We start from the raw sequence: 9552 nt of genomic DNA on the forward strand, positions 1-9552 counted from the left end.
CTGCTCCAGGCCAATGGGAGCTGCTGGAAGTGGCGCGGGCCGAGGGACGTACTGGCCGCCGCTTCCAGCAGCTCCCATTGGCCTGGAGCAGCGAACTGCGGCCAGTGGGAGCCGCGATTGGCTGAACCTGCGGACGTGGCAGGTAAACAAACCGGACCGGCCCACCAGGGGCTTTCCCTACACAAGCGGCATCCCAAGTTTGGGAAACACTGCTGTAACCTCTCCTTGCACCCAGCGTGGCTCCATCCAATTGCAGCTGCTAACATCAAACCATCCTCCTGGCCTGTTTTCACCATGTTGCAGTTACCACTGGCTCCCACTTTCCCAGTCCTGCCCCTTACACACAGGACTCTCCCTGAATTAGCACATAAAGCCACGACCCTGTTCCTTCTTCAAATCCCTCCACAAGCCCCACTTCTACTGTGAAGCCCATGGACATCAACTGATCCCAGCTTGAGAGGGGGCAGTGGGGATTGCCAATATTTATTTATATCTTTTAAATATTTCAACACATGTCAAATTGTACATCCAGGCAGCCTATGTAACTGCATGAACGTACCTTATCCTCCCTCACCCCATTCTATTCTATGATTACATCTAAAAAGAAATAGACAAAAGATTAAGGTTGCAAAAAGTCAAACACTCTGGAGTTAGAAAATGCCCGATTTAAGGTGGTCTGTGCAACCTTCGTTCAGCCCCCTTGTGTGTATCAGTCAATATTTCTTTTTATCCTCCTCATTCAATGTGTGGCCCCAGACGTTATTTAACGCACACCATCCATCCTTGCACTGAATACAAAATGACTGATTTCCTCCCAGGCGTTTCTATGGTGCTCTCCCCACCTGAGCGATTCACAAACGTTAGGGGATTTATCTTCACAACACTCCAGAGAGCACTGGGGGGGGGGGGGAGGCGTCATCCCCATTTTCCAGCTGAGGAACTGAGATCCAGCCAGATTTTCAAAATATTATTTGACAAAATTGTCAAGTGACCAACTCATGATGCCCAGGGCCTGATTTTTCAGAGTGCTCAGCATTTTTATAGTACTTTAGGAGGCCAAAGCACAGCTGCAGTTGTGAGTCCTCTGCACTTCTGCCAGTCTGCCCCCAGGTGTCTCATGGTACCCAGAACCACTGAGGAATACACCAGGACTCCAAGGAGCACACTTTGGTACAAAGTAGAGCCGACTGCAGAAGCCCTCATCTTCAATATGAAGGTGAGGCTCGGAGACTACGGTCCCATGGGAAGCTCCACCTTGATCTCAGTGGGAGGGGTGGTCACAGATCACATTAGAACACCTTTGGCTACACTTGGCCACCTACCCAAAAAGAATCCTCTATCATTCCAAATAGAAGAGAAAGGTTTAAGTCAAACAAGCCGCCCCATGCAGTCAGTGTGCTTTAAAGACTGACTGATTATCCAACTGAAGAGCAGACAAACAACATTTAATAGCGATATCCCAAGTGGCCCAGGAATGGGGGTGGGAAGGCTGGTGTCGCAATGTATGGAAGGCATCCTGTCTTTAAATAACCTGCGGATTATTAGGCATCCATGTGGACTCAATTACAAGACTGGGGCCATAAAGCAGACTTTATAGATTTCATACAGTAGATTACATAAGCAGTCATGGGAAAGGAGGGAAGTTTCTCTCATGGATCAATACCTGGTTAAAAGATAGGAAACAAAGGGTAGGAATAACTGGCCAGTTTTCACACTGGAAGGAGGTAAATAGTGGTAAACAGGGATCTGTACTGGGACCGGTGCTGTTCAACATATTCATAATTGATCTGGAAAAAGGGGTAAACAGTGAGGTGGTAACAATTGCAGACGAGACAAAATTACTCAAGATAGTGAAGTCCAAAAGCAGACCAAGAAGAGGTACAAAGGGATCTCATTAAACTGTGTGACTGGGCAACAAAATGGCAGCTGAAATTCAATGCTGATAAATGCAAAGTAATGCACATTGGAAAACATCATCCCAACTATATATACAAAATGATGGGGTCTAAATTATCTGTTACCACTCGAGAAGGAGATCTTGGAGTCATTGTGGATAGTTCTCTGAAAATGTCCGCTCAATGTGCAGCGTCAGGCAAAAAAGCGAACAGAATGTTAAGAACCATTCAGAAAGGGATAGATAATATGAATGAGGTGAGATTAAAAATATAAACTGTTTAACTTGGACAAGAGACGACTAAGGGAGGATATTATAGAGGTCTATAAAATCGTGAATGGTAAGGAGAAAGTGAATAAGGAAGTGTAATTTACTCCTTCACATAACATAAGAATCAGATGTCACCCGATGGGCATCAGGTTTAAAATAAACATAAGGAAGTACTTCTTCAACACATAGTCAACCTGTGGAACTCATTGCCAGGGGATGTTGTGAAGGCCAAGACTATAACAGGCTTCAAAAAAGACTTAGATAAGTTCAGGAGGATTGGTCCACTAATCACTATTAGCCAAGATGGTTAGGGATGCAATTTCATGCTCTGGGCGGCCATAGCCTCTGAAGCTGGGAATGGGCAAGAGGAGATGGATCACTTGATGATTGCCTGTTCTGTTTATTCCCACTGAAGCATTGGCCACTGTCAGAAGAGAAGATACTGGGTTAGATGGACCATTGGTCTGACCCAGTATGGCCGTTCTTATGTACTATCTGGAAGATCCATAGATTCACTGATTCTAAGTCCAGAAGGGACCACTGTGATCATCTAGTCTGACCTCCTGTATAACACAGGTCAAAGACCTTCCCCAAAACAATTCCTGTTAGAATTAGAGGAACTCTTTTAGAAAAAAACAGTTAAGATACGTTGAGATTTTGAGAGGATACAGTCTTTACTTTGAGTTATAAAATTAGCATGTTTTCTATTATAATATAAACGTGTGTGTGTGTGTAATTTCATGGACATAATCCCTATCCTTTCCTGAATGACTTCCAGCCCTTATCAATATGAAAAATATTTCAAGCACAAAAAAGGGCAGCTGACCCCACAGGAAAACCTTGAAAGAACACTCTGTGACTCATCTGCTCATTTAGAAAAAAAAGAAAAAACCCAGGCCATTTGCAGGAGAGAGAGATACACCTGTTCTCAAGAGCTCATCGGCTCCCACAGCTTATTTGCACCTGAAATCCTAATCCTCCATTTGTGACTAACTTGCACAGCAGCTAATTACGTCACAAACACAGGGTTTATGGTTTCAAATGGGGAATAAGCAGCAGGAACAGACACTAAAATATGTGGATAATTAAATAAATAAAAAAATTAATCCAAGACCCTGTATTCATACCCCTGTTAATAAAGACAAGGAGAAGAGAGAGGCAGAAAGTGAGGTTTTTTTAAACTGAAGAACTCTTATAACAGAATTAGATAAACCATAGGAAATCATGCAAACAGAGCAAAAAGTACCTCCATGGAAAGGGGTAGATGACATTCAACAACATCCTTTTCATGCTCAAAATGGCCTTACAAATGTTGTATAGACTTTGTGCGTGCTTGCAGCATTGGTAAAGAGAATTGAGTCTCAATGACATATCGAGAAGAAGCCAACTTTAATGTTTGTAACTCCTGCTCAGAATTACCCAAGCGCAAAATTTCTGATCAGAACATGTGGGGGGAAAGTACATTATCACATCCAAACTAAGTCAAAAATGGTTGCATAAAATTTGATCACATTTCCCCAAAATGTGTGTGTGTTATATACACACACCCCAATGATAGCAAGGGAGCGGCCACAGTCCTGAACAGACAGTTTTGTGCTGTAGAACTCGGCTCTCTGTGAGCTGAGGGGTGAAAACATTATCTGAGAGCTGGTCTATACTTGAAATGCTACAGTGGCACAGATATACACTGAAGCAGTACGGCGGCAGACACTACCTATGCTGATGGGAGAGTTCTACCATCAGTGTGGTTAATCCACATCACCAAGAGGCTGTAGCTAAATCAATGGATGAATTCTTCTATCAATCTAGCGTTGTCTACACCAGGGTGCGGATTTTTCACACCCGAGTGACATAGCTGGTTTGACCTAATTTTTTAGTATAGACCAGGCCTCCACTAGATGCAATGAAGGATAAGAATAAAGTCCTTTCCAGATGGCCAATGTTCTCCCTTGTTACCAATAGCAAAGACAGTATGTTGGTCTGGGCGCAAGACCTGGGTTGAAAACTCACTTATTTCAGAAACAGACAAGAGAAATGGGGATGCTCACCCACAAGAGGTCATCTGGCTGGATGACAACTGCTCATTTGATATCATTTTAAGGCAGTGGTTCCAGCAGAATTGGATAGCCACAAAGTAGTTGGAGAAGGGTAACCTGACATCACAACATAACGTCAAGGAGTTGTGACCATTCTGGGGTTGTGAGACTCCATCCAATGCAACAGTCTCACTTTCTCCTGCCCCAGGGTGCTCTGGAGGAATAGAAAGGGATCACAACAGCCAGGGTTGATTGGGTCAACCCACAGCCTGGCATATTGATAACATGCAATGAAGATCATGCTGTATTTACAAGGAGACACCTGATATTACTCCCAAATATGTAAAGAACAGTCCCAAATAACCGTAGCACGATCCTGTAGTCATGGGTTTCCATGGTAGCAAGTTAGCCTGCTGCTGGGGGAAAACTAGGAAAACACCTAAGGTAACAGCTCTGGGTACATGAGGAAAGCAAGAGGAGAAGGCTCTTCCTCCTGACAAATTAGAAGCCCTGGAGTCAGCTTCTAAACCAAAATTCAATCCGAAAGTTGCTGTTAATGGATATTTTCTTCCAGGAAGATACAGTTACTGCTGTGGGATCTGACTTATTTTCTTACAGTGCTTGTTTTTCAATGCTAACAAAATTCCACCTGTGCAGAAACGCCCTTTATTGAGTCCTTTGGCCACACCATGACAGCATGCTTGGCCTGCTTGCTTCTTCAGAACCAAAGCCCTCCACATGAAATCTGCTTTGAAGACTAACCGGTATCCTTGCTGTTTACAGCTGATGCAGTTTGCCAGAACAAGCTATTAGTTTGTTAATCCAGGGCGCCCAAAATTCACAAGACAGAGGCCAGGGCCAGAAGGAAAGAACTAATCACCAGAAGCCAGTACAAAGTGTAGTCCAAGCACCCACCTGCTCCATCATTTAGTCTCTGTGAGCTTGCTAGCGTATTGAGGAAAGCTGCTGCAGTTTAATGACCTGCATCTGAACAAAATTGGGGCACCCCTGACTTACAAACTATTCGGTAATGGATGGACCCAGATATCAAGACATGGATATGTTTTGACAACGTCTAGCTTGCTCCAAAATTTTGCAGTGCCGTATCATTTTGTGTCTAGGGCCAACAACATCATATTTAAAATATATCAGCTGTGCCGTGCTATCAAGTTAATTTGATTCTCATGATCACCTTGGAGTCTTCCTCACAGGAATGCTGAGCTGTCCCTTTTCCAGATCTTCAGAGATCCCGGGATGGCAATTTGCGGCAGGACTTTTACAAATTTATTAAAGTAACAGTGTCAACGATCACCAAGAGTGATAATGAGCAGGGAAAGCCAGATGTGTTCTAATTACAGAGACAGGATGACAAGCGATCAGCGATGCTCAGTAAGAATTAAAAAATCCCTCACTTAGCATTAAGCTGTAAAAAACTGACACTAAAATCTGCTTGCATCTGCCAGAAGAAATCAAGGGAGTATCAGTGGCTCATACGCATCTGTCAAAGAACCAAGGAGACCAGATGTACCAATCCAGCCTAATGCATTTATCACATTTCAAGACAGAAAGAAGCCTTTTTACTTTCTATCAAGTTTGTTGCAGAGAACAGAAGCTATTTTCCCTCCAAAGACTTAGTTAACTCCTTTCAAACGCCATTTACTCTAGCCCCTCCTACTCGTATACTAACATCACCACCATGTTGTACTTCTGCAAAAGCACCTTTTACCTGTGCCTCGCAAAGCATTTTACAAACATTAGCAAACTAAGCCTCACAATAGCCCTGAAAGTGTTCTCTGAATTTTACAAGCAAATCAACGGAGGCACTGGGAGTTCAAGTGACTTGCCCATGGTGACACAGCGAGTAAGTGGCAGAATCATGAATAGAGCCCAGGTCTCCTGCCTCTTGGTCCTGTGATTTAACCATATACCATCCTGTCTCTAATCAATATGTATTTCCTGTAACTAACTCACTCCTCTTCTGGAAAGAAATTCTGCCTCTAGCACCCAGACCTTTGAGATAAAATTCACCAGCCCTTTGATGGAGAAAGGGAAAACGTAGCTCTTGAAAAGGCCCCTTTTGGTTGAACTGGGAGCTGTTTTGACTTGCTCAGATGGTTCAGTGCAGGCTTGGAAGAGTGCTTCACTGCAGCCTATTTGGTTTTGTGGTTCTGCTGGCACTGCTAGGAGAGTGCTGGTGCAATTGCATGGACAGGAAATGTTGCAAGACTTCCCTCATCCGGGCAACTGGGAATTTGCCTTTCTATTCTACTGAGGTACTTACATGGCACCTGGCATCTGAGTTTATGTGGAAGACTTGGGATGCCTGTATTCCTGTATCAAATATAAACCCACCGTTCCTTTTCTAGCCAGCCATCTGTCATATGTGCAAGTCTGATCGTCACATTGGTACCTGCCATACTCCACTAGGAGTATATCCCAAGCTGCTTTCAAACTCACAAAGCCTCAGTCTCTGACATGCAACCAGGTTTTTTAGATTCACTCAGGTAGTACAGCCATATATCAGCCTTTCACAAAGGCAAACGCACAGGTTGTCAGTACAGTAACAGCTCCTTTGGTTATTGCTTTAAAGAGCTAGCCCATCGTCTGGACGCTATCTCCTTTTTGAGAATACATTAGCTTGACACACTTCAACCTTCCATCATTATAGAGACAGGTATGCGCCAAACCCATCAATCTGGTGTTCTCATTACAGAGTGTGGAAATTTCCATCAGAAACAGTGAAGTCCCGAGATGAGGTTACAGCACACAATATTTTCTTCTAAAGTAATGAATCCCACTAAAACTGCTAAGATCCATTTTCCTTACGTTCCTCAAGACCCCTCGTTCTGAGACCGTCTCAGAACTGGTCCTGACAGGGTATGAGATGTACTTAAATTTTCTGGATGTCTCTTATTCTGCCCCTTGCCGGTGGTTCTATGACAAAATCAATTTCCTAATGTCTTGGTTCTTCTCTATGTCCATTTTTAAATCTAGGCAATGCACTGGCCTTTCCTTAAATCAACAGATACTTCAAAAGTTTTCAAGCGATAATACACCCTGTAGTAATGACAGCCATGTAATAAATGACATTCCCTCACCTGAACTTTGAACACCTTCCTTGGGAGAACTTCAAACAAGCCAAGCCCCCAAGCAGCTTCAAACAGCTGCCATTTTTCTTAACTTGCCACCAAGACGTTTCCTTTTTTTCTCCTTCTTCACCAATAGCCCTGCTCCCTCCTAAAACAACACTGACCCAAAGCCCAGCACAACCAATATGCACTTCAAAGCCAGGAACAGGCTTACGTTCTGGAAATGGGAACTGCACACCACTGGAAAAGGAGGAGTTCTCTGTTCCAATGGAACAACCAGCACTAGCTTCCAGGCCCTAAAGAGCCGGAGAGATGGGACTTTAAAATTAAGACATTTGTATGTATCGAAGGGTTATTTCAGGTCATTTTAAAAAGATGTTTCATATTTTAATTATAATTTCCCCCTGCTTCTGATCCCCGTACAACCGGAATCATGATAGTTAAGGTACCTGGGCTTTATAAATGAAGGGGTACAAGACATAGCCCCAATATATATTTTTTAGGAATTCTAAATCTTTTCTGCAATCATTTTTCTGTGAACTCTGTGGCCTACGCAAAGTACATGATGGTGTGGAGTTGTATGAAGGATTTTACTGGCATCCGGTTGGGATGACCTGCATAACTCACTTAAATTATAACTGAAATATTTGGTCAGGTAAAAGGCATCACCCCCACCCCACCACCACCATTATCCACCTTCCTCATGTGGCTGGAGATATTTTATTTGAAGTCTTCAAATGTTAAAATACAACAAGACAGACCACCCATTAAAATTATTCAGAGCTCAGGGCCAGTGGGAACTGAATGTTGCGGAACTGAAGATCAGAACCCATTACAGAATGTTACAGAACCCATTTGATCAATATTTCAATAATACATGTAATAACACTGAACACTTTCCAAAAGAGAGTATCATGATCCCTATTTTTATAGATGAGGACACTGACACACACAGAGGTTAAGTGACTTCCCCAAGGTCACAGAGTCAGTGGCAGAGACGGGACTTAGAACCCATGTCTGAATTCCCAGTCTTGCATCTTAAGTTTTATACCGTGCTGCCCTCTGAAGTGTTGCTGGGAACTTTTCCTCAGTAGGGCTCATTTCCAATGGAACAATTACTCAAAACAGCCATGATTATTATTACAGAATGGTCCATAATTAATAGCAAAAAGCAATTTTAATGTTGCTTTATATTAAAAGGTGATGACTGTCAAATATGTAGGGCATAGCTGAGATGCCATAATGATCATTAACATTGATAAAAGACAGGCTCAGTTTAAAGTTACACAGAAAGGGGGGGGGAAATCTTTTAGGAACATTAGCCCACATTCCTACTGTTAGATAGAATGAAAGAAGGTAACCAGTGTGATGAGGAGAAAGGCATAGACACCTCATGCAGAAGGCAGATCTCACTGCCAATTCTGGTCCACATCAGAGTCATGCAACCTCTAAGAATTCTTTGGTTTGGTCAATTTCTCCTTTACTACATTTCATCTTAGTGTTATTCTATGGCTACGCCATTCAAATACCATATAGAACACGATGCCATTGGGATAATAATACAGCTGCTGCTGCATTATAAATAGTGATGTTTTTACCCATCCTACCCACCTCAGAACAGTGGAATATTGGCATATTAACACACTTGCTCTCAGTGAAATGGATGTCTCATTTCCTTCACACAGCTTAATTACTACTTTATTGCTCCCCCCCCCCTTTAAACAGTAAATACATGTTAACATTGTGAGAGGAAGGATTGCCCAGTAGTTAGGGTGCCAGCCTGCGTAACTTGTGTGTGATTCCCTGCTCTGCATGTGTGACCGGGGGCAAGTCACTCAGTCTCTGCACGCTCAGTTCTCCATGTATAAATTGGAACAACAGCATTTTCCTATTTCACAGCCCTGTTGTGAGGGTAAATACAGTCAAGTGCTCAGATACAAAGATAGAGAGACTATTCCTCTTGGAAGCCTCTATCCATAACCTCTTCTACAGAATAGAGCTGACTGCTATATGTCACACCTTAAGTGGCTGCCTTGGATAGATTCAACAAAAAGTTGCATTTTAAAATACAAAACCACTGCCCCAAAGTCAATCTACTCCCTAAAAAGGGAAAACAAGTTGGACTGCATATGTGACACTCCTTTACCAGGGCTCTGTTCTACTCACGAGCTATACTGTGACCATCAAAGTGGTATTTGGGCGCCTCGGCTAAAATAAAAAGCAAGGGAACTCAATTCCCAGAGTTTAATGGAGCTAAGAAACT

This window comes from Emys orbicularis, chromosome 22 (assembly GCF_028017835.1).
Source record: "Emys orbicularis isolate rEmyOrb1 chromosome 22, rEmyOrb1.hap1, whole genome shotgun sequence".
Lineage (NCBI taxonomy): Eukaryota > Metazoa > Chordata > Testudines > Emydidae > Emys > Emys orbicularis.